This window comes from Entelurus aequoreus, linkage group LG04 (assembly GCF_033978785.1).
Source record: "Entelurus aequoreus isolate RoL-2023_Sb linkage group LG04, RoL_Eaeq_v1.1, whole genome shotgun sequence".
Classification (NCBI taxonomy): domain Eukaryota; kingdom Metazoa; phylum Chordata; class Actinopteri; order Syngnathiformes; family Syngnathidae; genus Entelurus; species Entelurus aequoreus.
The window spans coordinates 30,001-42,500 of record NC_084734.1 but is presented as its reverse complement, the minus strand read 5'-3'; positions in this window follow the sequence as shown (position 1 = coordinate 42,500).

The window sequence follows — 12,500 nt, the reverse complement described above, 5'->3', positions numbered from 1 at the left end:
ACAATGTGTCGACTTTTTTTCTAATACAATTGGGAAACAATTTCTCATATTCTTTCTGTTTCTGTAATATTGCAATATTTTCTCCTAAAATGATTACTTTTTTATGTAAAATTACTACTTTTTATTGCAAAATGGTGACATTTGTCATATAAAATTTGGACTTATCACAAGATAGCCAATTTTTTTGTTTGTTTTTTGGAGTAAAATTATGACATTCGTCATAATGTTGCCAAGTAAAATTCAGATTATTATTATAATATTGCCAAAAATGTTAAGTTTTCCTATAAAATTGTGACTTTTGTCGAGTAAAATTACGTGTCTTTTCATGAAATTGCCAACATTTTAAGCTTTTCTTGTAAAATTGCGACTGTTATGAGTAAAATTCCAACTTTTATCATAATATTGCACAAATGTTCAGTTTTTCTAGTAAAATATTGACTTGCGTTGAGTAAAATTATGACTTTTATCATAATATTGCACAAATGTTCAGTTTTTCTTGTAAAATATTGACTTGCGTTGAGTAAAATGATGACTTTTATTATAATACTGCCAAAATTGTAAGCTTTTCTTGTGAAATTTTGACCTTTTTCTTGTGAAATTCCAACTCATTTTTCACAACAAGCTTTTTTATATTTGCATAGTATTTATATATTATTAATGTTGTTTCCAAAATTTATCAAATAAATATGTATATAGAGACATACGGTCATAATTTGAAGTAAATAATGAAGATTAATAACCAATTACAAACAATTCAACAACAAAAAAAGAACTAAAAGCAGTCTTTTTCTCACAATGTGTCGACTTTTTTCTAATAAAATTGGGAAAATGTTCTCATATTATTTCTGTTTCTGTAATATTGCAATATTTTCTGGTAAAATTATTACTTTTTAATGCAAAATGGTGATATTTGTCATATAAATTTTGACTTTGAAGATTGCCCCAAAATTCTGACTTTGAAGATTGCCAATTTTTTTGTAGTTTTTTTGAGTAAAATGATGACTTTTGTCATAATTTTGCTGAGTAAAATTCAGATTATTATTATAATATTGCCAATATTTTTAAGTTTTCCTATAAAATTGGGACTTTTGTCAAAATAAATAAAATAAATATGTATATAAAGACATACTGTAATAACTTGAAGTAAATAATGAAGTTTAATAACCAATAACCAACAAAAAATTCAACAACAACAAAAAAGAACTAAAAGCAGTCTTTTTCTCACAAGGAGTCGACTTTTTTCTAATAAAATTGGGAAACATTTCTCATATTCTTTCTGTTTCTGTAATATTGCAATATATTATCGTAAAATTACTACTTTTTTATGTAAAATTACTACTTTTTAATGCAAAATGGTGACATTTGTCTTATAAAATTCTGACTTTTATCACAAGATAGCCAATTTTTTTTAATTGATTTTTTTAGTAAAATTATGACATTTGTCATAATTTTGCCAAGTAAAATTCAGATTATTATTATAATATTGCCAAAAATGTTAAGTTTTCCTATAAAATTGTGACTTTTGTCGAGTAAAATTACGTGTCTTTTCACAAAATTGCCAACATTTTAAGCTTTTCTTGTAAAATTGCGACTGTTATTGAGTAAAATTCCAATTTTTATCATAATGTTGCACAAATGTTCAGTTATTCTTGTAAAATATTGACTTGTGTTGAGTAAAATGACGACATTTATTATAATACTGCCAGAATTCTACGTTTTTCTTGTGAAATTTTTACCTTTTTCTTGTGAAATTCCGACTAATTTTTCACAACAAGCTGTTTTTATATATGCATAGTATGTATATATTATTAATGTTGTGAATACAAATATTTATATATTTAGAAAGGGTGGTCCTAAAGAGGGAGGCATTTTTCAGAGGTCTCAAGAAGGTAAGAAATACACAAACAAGTGTGTGTGTGTTCTTGTATTTCCAGCCTTCTTGAGACATGAAGAAGGAAAAGTATCTTCCATATGAGGAGGTGTGAACAAGTGATGACATAAATCAATAACATTGCATCTAATAGACAATGTCTCATCTATCAAAATGAGGGTGGCCCCAAAAATGAGAGATTTTTCTAATTGACTGTGTGTCGCTTTTAAAAGTGTTCCCCCTCTGGTCAACATATGAAATAACAAGTGTGTGTAAGAAATTGAAATGCGCCCCTTTTGGCCAAAATGAATACAAATAAATAAATAAATATGTACAGTATATAGAGACATACTGTAATAACTTCAAGTAAATAATGAAGATTAAAAACCAATTACAAAAAACAAAAACAAAAAAAGAACTAAAAGCAGTCTTTTTCTCACAATGTGTCACAACATTTTCTCATATTCTTTCTCTTTCTGTAATATTGCAATATTTTCTCCTAAAATGATTACATTTTTATGTAAAATGGCGACATTTGTCATATACGATTTTGACTTTGATCACGATATTGCCAATTTTTTTGTTTTTCTTGTAAAATAGTGACATTTTTTTGGAGTAAAAGTATGACTTTTGTCATAATTTTGCTGATTATTTTTATACAATTGCCAAAATGTTTAAGTTTTCTTATGAAATTGTGACTTTTGTCGAGTAAAATGACCACTCTTTTCATAAAATTGCCACATTTTTAAGCTTTTCCTTTTAAAATTGCGACTGTTATTGAGTAAAATTCCAACTTTTATCCTACTATTGCACAAATGTTCAGTTTTTTATTATAATACACACTTTTATTATAATATATAACATATATATATATAACAAATTATAAGTTTTTCTTGTGAAATTCAAACTCATTTTTCACAACAAGCTTTTTTTTTATATGTGCATAGTATGTATATATTATTAATGTTGTAAATACACTTCTTTTAAAGGCTGGTCCTAAAGAGGTAAGCATTGTTTGGCGGTCTCAAGAAGGTCAGAAATACAAGTGTGTGTGTGTGTGTGTTCTTGTATTTCTACCCTTCTTGAGACATGAAGAAGGACAAGTATCTTCCACATGAGGAGGTGTGAACAAGTGATGACATAAATCAATAACATTGCATCTAATAGACAATGTCTCATTTGCACCCCTGCTGGTCAAAATGAGGGTGGTCCCAAAAAGGAGGGATTTTTCTAATTGTCTGTGTCGCTTTTAAAAGTGCTCCCCCTCTGGTCAACATATGAAATAACAAGTGTGTGTAAGAAGTTGAAATGCGCCCCCTTTGGCCAAAATTAATCAAATATGTATATAGAGACATACTGTAATAATTTGAAGTAAATAATGAAGATTAATAACCAATTACAAACAAAAAATTCAACAACAACAAAAAAGAACTAAAAGCAGTCTTTTTCTCACAATGTGTCGACTTTTTTTCTAATACAATTGGGAAACAATTTCTCATATTCTTTCTGTTTCTGTAATATTGCAATATTTTCTCCTAAAATGATTACTTTTTTATGTAAAATTACTACTTTTTATTGCAAAATGGTGACATTTGTCATATAAAATTTTGACTTTTATCACAAGATAGCCAATTTTTTTGTTTGTTTTTTGGAGTAAAATTATGACATTCGTCATAATGTTGCCAAGTAAAATTCAGATTATTATTATAATATTGCCAAAAATGTTAAGTTTTCCTCAAAAATTGTGACTTTTGTCAAATAAAATTACGAGTCTTTTCATAAAATTGCCAACATTTTAAGCTTTTCTTGTAAAATTGCGACTGTTGAGTAAAATTACGACTTTTATCATAATGTTGCACAAATGTTCAGTTTCTTGTAAAATATTGACTTGCGTTGAGTAAAATGATGACATTTATTACAATACTGCCAAAATTGTAAGCTTTTCTTGTGAAATTCAAACTAATTTTTCACAACAAGCTTATTTATATTTGTATAGTATGTATATATTATTAATGTTATTGCCAAAATAAATAAATACAATAAATATGTATATAGTGACATACTGTCATAATTTGAAGTAAATAATGAAGATTAATAACCAATTACAAACAAACAATTCAACAACAAAAAAAGAACTAAAAGCAGTCTTTTTCTCACAGTGTCGACTTTTTTCTAATAAAATCGGGAAAATTTTAATATTTGTAAATATTATAAAATATTTGTCATATAAATTCTGACTTTGAAGATTGCCCCAAAATTCTGACTTTGAAGATTGCCAATTTTTTTGTAGTTTTTTTGAGTAAAATGATGACTTTTGTCATAATTTTGCTGAGTAAAATTCAGATTATTATTATAATGTTGCCAATATTTTTAAGTTTTCCTATAAAATTGGGACTTTTGTCAAAATAAATAAAATAAATATGTATATAAAGACATACTGTAATAACTTGAAGTAAATAATGAAGTTTAATAACCAATAACCAACAAAAAATTCAACAACAACAAAAAAGAACTAAAAGCAGTCTTTTTCTCACAAGGAGTCGACTTTTTTTCTAATAAAATTAGGAACAATTTCTCATATTCTTTCTGTTTCTGTAATATTGCAATATATTCTCGTAAAATTACTACTTTTTTATGTAAAATTACTACTTTTTAATGCAAAATGGTGACATTTGTCTTATAAAATTCTGACTTTTATCACAAGATAGCCTATTTTTTTTAATTGATTTTTTTAGTAGAATTATGACATTTGTCATAATTTTGCCAAGTAAAATTCAGATTATTATTATAACATTGCCAAAAATGTTAAGTTTTCCTATAAAATTGTGACTTTTGTCGAGTAAAATTACGTGTCTTTTCACAAAATTGCCAACATTTTAAGCTTTTCTTGTAAAATTGCAACTGTTATTGAGTAAAATTCCAATTTTTATCATAATGTTGCACAAATGTTCAGTTATTCTTGTAAAATATTGACTTGTGTTGAGTAAAATGACGACTTTTATTATAATACTGCCAGAATTCTAAGTTTTTCTTGTGAAATTTTTACCTTTTTCTTGTGAAATTCCGACTAATTTTTCACAACAAGCTGTTTTTATATATGCATAGTATGTATATATTATTAATGTTGTGAATACAAATATTTATATATTTAGAAAGGGTGGTCCTAAAGAGGGAGGCATTTTTCAGAGGTCTCAAGAAGGTAAGAAATACACAAATAAGTGTGTGTGTGTTCTTGTATTTCCAGCCTTCTTGAGACATGAAGAAGGAAAAGTATCTTCCATATGAGGAGGTGTGAACAAGTGATGACATAAATCAATAACATTGCATCTAATAGACAATGTCTCATCTATCAAAATGAGGGTGGTCCCAAAAATGAGAGATTTTTCTAATTGGCTGTGTGTCGCTTTTAAAATTGCTCCCCCTCTGGTCAACATATGAAATAACAAGTGTGTGTAAGAAATTTAAATGCGCCCCTTTTGGCCAAAATTAATACAAATAAATAAATAAATATGTATATAAAGACATACTGTAATAACTTGAAGTAAATAAAGATTAAAAACCAATTACAAACAAAAAGAAAAGAACTAAAAGCAGTCTTTTTCTCACAATGTGTCAACTTTTTTCCTATAGAATTGGGAACAATTTCTCATATTCTTTCTGTAAAATTGCAATATTTTCTCCTAAAATGATTACTTTTTTATGTAAAATTATTACTTTTTAATTCAAAATGGCGACATTTGTCGTATACGATTTTGACTTTGATCACGATATTGCCAATTTTTTTGTTTTTCTTGTAAAATAGTGGACATTTTTTTGGAGTAAAATATGACTTTTGTCATAATTTTGCTGATTATTATTATAAAATTGCCAAAATGTTTAAGTTTTCTTCTGAAATTGTGACTTTTGTCGAGTAAAATGACCACTCTTTTCATAAAATTGCCACATTTTTAAGCTTTTCCTTTTAAAATTGCGACTGTTGAGTAAAATTCCAACTTTTATCCCACTATTGCACACATTTTCGGTTTTTTATTATAATACAGACTTTTGTTATAATATATAACATATATATATAACAAATTATAAGTTTTTCTTGTGAAATTCAAACTCATTTTTCACAACATGCTTTTTTTTTTTATATATGTGCATAATATGTATATATTATTAATGTTGTAAATACACTTCTTTTAAAGGCTGGTCCTAAAGAGGTAAGCATTGTTTGGCGGTCTCAAGAAGGTCAGAAATACAAGTGTGTGTGTGTGTGTGTGTGTTCTTGTATTTCTCCCCTTCTTGAGACATGAAGGACAAGTATCTTCCACATGAGGAGGTGTGAACAAGTGATGACATAAATCAATAACATTGCATCTAATAGACAATGTCTCATGTGCACCCCTGCTGGTCAACATGAGGGTGGTCCCAAAAAGGAGGGATTTTTCTAATTGACTGTGTGTCGCTTTTAAAAGTGCTCCCCCTCTGGTCAACCTATGAAATAACAAGTGTGTGTAAGAAATTGACATGCGCCCCTTTTGGCCAAAATTAATACAAATAAATAAATAAATATGTACAGTATATAGAGACATACTGTAATAACTTCAAGTAAATAATGAAGATTAAAAACCAATTACAAAAAAAAACAACAAAAAAAGAACTAAAAGCAGTCTTTTTCTCACAATGTGTCGACTTCTTTCTTATAAAATTGGGAACATTTTCTCATATTCTTTCTCTTTCTGTAATATTGCAATATTTTCTCCTAAAATGATTACTTTTTTATGTAAAATGGCGACATTTGTCATATACGATTTTGACTTTGATCACGATATTGCCAATTTTTTTGTTTTTCTTGTAAAATAGTGACATTTTTTTGGAGTAAAAGTATGACTTTTGTCATAATTTTGCTGATTATTATTATAAAATTGCCAAAATGTTTAAGTTTTCTTATGAAATTGTGACTTTTGTCGAGTAAAATGACCACTCTTTTCATAAAATTGCCACATTTTTAAGCTTTTCCTTTTAAAATTGCGACTGTTATTGAGTAAAATTCCAACTTTTATCCTACTATTGCACAAATATTCAGTTTTTTATTATAATACAGACTTTTGTTATAATATATAACATATATATATATATAACAAATTATAAGTTTTTCTTGTGAAATTCAAACTCATTTTTCACAACAAGCTTTTTTTAAATATTTGCATAGTATGTATATATTATTAATGTTGTAAATACACTTCTTTTAAAGGCTGGTCCTAAAGAGGTAAGCATTGTTTGGCGGTCTCAAGAAGGTCAGAAATACAAGTGTGTGTGTGTGTGTGTGTGTGTGTTCTTGTATTTCGACCCTTCTTGAGACATGAAGAAGGACAAGTATCTTCCACATGAGGAGGTGTGAACAAGTGATGACATAAATCAATAACATTGCATCTAATAGACAATGTCTCATTTGCACCCCTGCTGGTCAAAATGAGGGTGGTCCCAAAAAGGAGGGATTTTTCTAATTGACTGTGGGTCGCTTTTAAAAGTGCTCCCCCTCTGGTCAACATATGAAATAACAAGTGTGTGTAAGAAATTGAAATGCGCCCCTTTTGGCCAAAATGAATACAAATAAATAAATAAATATGTACAGTATATAGAGACATACTGTAATAACTTCAAGTAAATAATGAAGATTAAGAACTAATTACAAAAAACAACAAAAAAAGAACTAAAAGCAGTCTTTTTCTCACAATGTGTCACAACATTTTCTCATATTCTTTCTCTTTCTGTAATATTGCAATATTTTCTCCTAAAATGATTACTTTTTTATGTAAAATGGTGACATTTGTCGTATACGATTTTGACTTTGATCACGATATTGCCAATTTTTTTGTTTTTCTTGTAAAATAGTGAAATTTTTTTGGAGTAAAAGTATGACTTTTGTCATAATTTTGCTGATTATTATTATAAAATTGCCAAAATGTTTAAGTTTTCTTATGAAATTGTGACTTTTGTCGAGTAAAATGACCACTCTTTTCATAAAATTGCCACATTTTTAAGCTTTTCCTTTTAAAATTGCGACTGTTGAGTAAAATTCCAACTTTTATCCTACTATTGCACAAATATTCAGTTTTTTATTATAATACAGACTTTTGTTATAATATATAACATATATATATAACAAATTATAAGTTTTTCTTGTGAAATTCAAACTCATTTTTCACAACAAGCTTTTTTTAAATATTTGCATAGTATGTATATATTATTAATGTTGTAAATACACTTCTTTTAAAGGCTGGTCCTAAAGAGGTAAGCATTGTTTGGCGGTCTCAAGAAGGTCAGAAATACAAGTGTGTGTATGTGTGTGTGTGTGTGTGTGTGTGTGTTCTTGTATTTCTTCCCTTCTTGAGACATGAAGGACAAGTATCTTCCACATGAGGAGGTGTGAACAAGTGATGACATACATCAATAACATTGCATCTAATAGACAATGTCTCATTTGCACCCCTGCTGGTCAAAATGAGGGTGGTCCCAAAAAGGAGGGATTTTTCTAATTGACTGTGTGTCGCTTTTAAAAGTGCTCCCCCTCTGGTCAACCTATGAAATAACAAGTGTGTGTAAGAAATTGAAATGCGCCCCTTTTGGCCAAAATGAATACAAATAAATAAATAAATATGTACAGTATATAGAGACATACTGTAATAACTTTAAGTAAATAATGAAAATTAAAAACCAATTACAAAAAAAAACAACAAAAAAAGAACTAAAAGCAGTCTTTTTCTCACAATGTGTCACAACATTTTCTCATTCTTTCTCTTTCTGTAATATTGCAATATTTTCTCCTAAAATGATTACTTTTTTATGTAAAATGGCGACATTTGTCATATACGATTTTGACTTTGATCACGATATTGCCAATTTTTTTGTTTTTCTTGTAAAATAGTGACATTTTTTTGGAGTAAAAGTATGACTTTTGTCATAATTTTGCTGATTATTATTATAAAATTGCCAAAATGTTTAAGTGTTCTTCTGAAATTGTGACTTTTGTCGAGTAAAATGACCACTCTTTTCATAAAATTGCCACATTTTTAAGCTTTTCCTTTTAAAATTGCGACTGTTGAGTAAAATTCCAACTTTTATCCTACTATTGCACAAATATTCAGTTTTTTATTATAATACAGACTTTTGTTATAATATATAACATATATATATAACAAATTATAAGTTTTTCTTGTGAAATTCAAACTCATTTTTCACAACAAGCTTTTTTTAAATATTTGCATAGTATGTATATATTATTAATGTTGTAAATACACTTCTTTTAAAGGCTGGTCCTAAAGAGGTAAGCATTGTTTGGCGGTCTCAAGAAGGTCAGAAATACAAGTGTGTGTATGTGTGTGTGTGTGTGTGTGTGTGTGTTCTTGTATTTCTTCCCTTCTTGAGACATGAAGAAGGACAAGTATCTTCCACATGAGGAGGTGTGAACAAGTGATGACATACATCAATAACATTGCATCTAATAGACAATGTCTCATTTGCACCCCTGCTGGTCAAAATGAGGGTGGTCCCAAAAAGGAGGGATTTTTCTAATTGACTGTGTGTCGCTTTTAAAAGTGCTCCCCCTCTGGTCAACCTATGAAATAACAAGTGTGTGTAAGAAATTGAAATGCGCCCCTTTTGGCCAAAATGAATACAAATAAATAAATAAATATGTACAGTATATAGAGACATACTGTAATAACTTTAAGTAAATAATGAAAATTAAAAACCAATTACAAAAAAAAACAACAAAAAAAGAACTAAAAGCAGTCTTTTTCTCACAATGTGTCACAACATTTTCTCATTCTTTCTCTTTCTGTAATATTGCAATATTTTCTCCTAAAATGATTACTTTTTTATGTAAAATGGCGACATTTGTCATATACGATTTTGACTTTGATCACGATATTGCCAATTTTTTTGTTTTTCTTGTAAAATAGTGACATTTTTTTGGAGTAAAAGTATGACTTTTGTCATAATTTTGCTGATTATTATTATAAAATTGCCAAAATGTTTAAGTGTTCTTCTGAAATTGTGACTTTTGTCGAGTAAAATGACCACTCTTTTCATAAAATTGCCACATTTTTAAGCTTTTTCTTTTAAAATTGCGACTGTTATTGAGTAAAATTCCAACTTTTATCCTACTATTGCACAAATGTTCAGTTTTTTATTATAATACAGACTTTTGTTATAATATATAACATATATATATAACAAATTATAAGTTTTTCTTGTGAAATTCAAACTCATTTTTCACAACAAGCTTTTTTTTAATATTTGCATAGTATGTATATATTATTAATGTTGTAAATACACTTCTTTTAAAGGCTGGTCCTAAAGAGGAAAGCATTGTTTGGAGGTCTCAAGAAGGTCAGAAATACAAGTGTGTGTGTGTTCTTGTATTTCTATCCTTCTTGAGACATGAAGGAAAAGTATCTTCCACATGAGGAGGTGTGAACAAGTGATGACATAAATCAATAACATTGCATCTAATAGACAATGTCTCATTTGCACCCCTGCTGGTCAAAATGAGGGTGGTCCCAAAAAGGAGGGATTTTTCTAATTGACTGTGTGTCGCTTTTAAAAGTGCTCCCCCTCTGGTCAACATATGAAATAACAAGTGTGTGTAAGAAATTGAAATGCGCCCCTTTTGGCCAAAATTAATACAAATAAATAAATAAATATGTATATAAAGACATACTGTAATAACTTCAAGTAAATGAAGATTAAAAACCAATTACAAACAAAAAGAAAATAACTAAAAGCAGTCTTTTTCTCACAATGTGTCGACTTTTTTCTTATAGAATTGGGAACATTTTTTCATATTCTTTCCGTTTCTGTAAAATTGCAATATTTTCTCGTAAAATGATTACTTTTTTATGTAAAATGATTACTTTTTAATTCAAAATGGCGACATTTGTCGTATACAATTTTGACTTTGATCACAATATTGCCAATTTTTTTGTTCTTGTAAAATAGTGAAATTTTTTTGGAGTAAAAGTATGACTTTTGTCATAATTTTGCTGATTATTATTATAAAATTGCCAAAATGTTTAAGTTTTCTTATGAAATTGTGACTTTTGTCGAGTAAAATGACCACTCTTTTCATAAAATTGCCAAATTTTTAAGCTTTTTCTTTTAAAATTGCGACTGTTGAGTAAAATTCCGACTTTTATCCTACTATTGCACACATTTTCAGTTTTTTATTATAATACAGACTTTTGTTATAATATATAACATATATATATATAACAAATTGTAAGTTTTTCTTGTGAAATTCAAACTCATTTTTCACAACAAGCTTTTTTTTAATATGTATATATTATTAATGTTGTAAATACACTTCTTTTAAAGGCTGGTCCTAAAGAGGGAGGCATTGTTTGGCGGTCTCAAGAAGGTCAGAAATACAAGTGTGTGTATGTGTGTGTGTGTGTGTGTGTGTGTGTGTGTGTGTGTGTGTGTGCGCTTGGTTTTTCACTCTCCCCTAGGGGCCGTGTTGTCAGCGGGCAGGCCTTAGGAAGTCTTTATTTCTGCCAGGCGGGGCCTCTTGCGTTCCTCCACCCTCTCCTCCCTCCGTTCTCATGGACGTCGCACCACCACCACCCCTCCCAAGCCCAAACCCAGCCCCACCTGCTGGGATCCTGATCCCGGGCCGGGGCAGGGGCTCGGGCTAGGGGGACAATTGGCGTCTTTGATCATCTGACCACATGGAAGCGTAACAGCTGACCACATGTTTCAACAGACAAGACGGAGGAGAGAAAGGAGGGAGAAAGGGAAGAGCCCCGCCTCCCCGGCACCCTCCTTCCACACCATCTTTTCATTAGCGACCCAGTCCCAAGTTCTGCGCCACTTTTGGATGGAGGTCTCCTTCTCCTGGGTCAGACCTGCACCAGTAAAGTCACCTTTCAGTCCCTTTTCATTCGTGCCAATAAGAGAAAGTCGGTGGCTATAAAAAAAAAGAGAAAGGAGTGAGTGAGTGAGTGAGTGAGTGAGTGAGTGAGTGAGTGAGTGAGTGAGTGAGTGAGTGAGTGAGTGCTACGTCTGCTGGTACCGCCGGCCAACTTGTCCCCCGGCCAACTGGGCTCTGCTGCTGTCGTGTTCTGGCCACTGTCTGGGTTTTTTTTTTTTTTTTTTTTTGCCTTTCCTCTTCCAACCTGATGGGCCCCTTGTGCCTTTTTTTTTTTTTTTTTTTTTTTTTTTTACACTCGCCTCTGCAAAGTCACAAGCTTCACACACACGTCACCCGGGAGAACTGGCCCGGCAGCTACCGTGTCGGATCAGACGTAAACAAGGCCGGAACCGCTTAGACGGAGCGGAATTCAAAGGTGAATTCTGGAAAGTACAAAAGCAGTGAAGTCGTCACGTTCTGTAAATGGTAAATAAAAAGAGAATACAACAAGTCCTTTTCAACTTTATATTCAATTGAATAGACTGCAAAGACAAGATATTTTTGTGCAAATAATCATGAATTTAGAATTTAATGGCGGCAACACAAAGCAAAAAAAGGCATTTTTTACCAGTGTGTTACATGGCCTTTCCTTTTAACAACAGTCAGTAAAGTTTTTATTTTTTATTTTTTTTATTTTATTTTATTTTTTTTATTTTTTTTGTTGCCTTCACA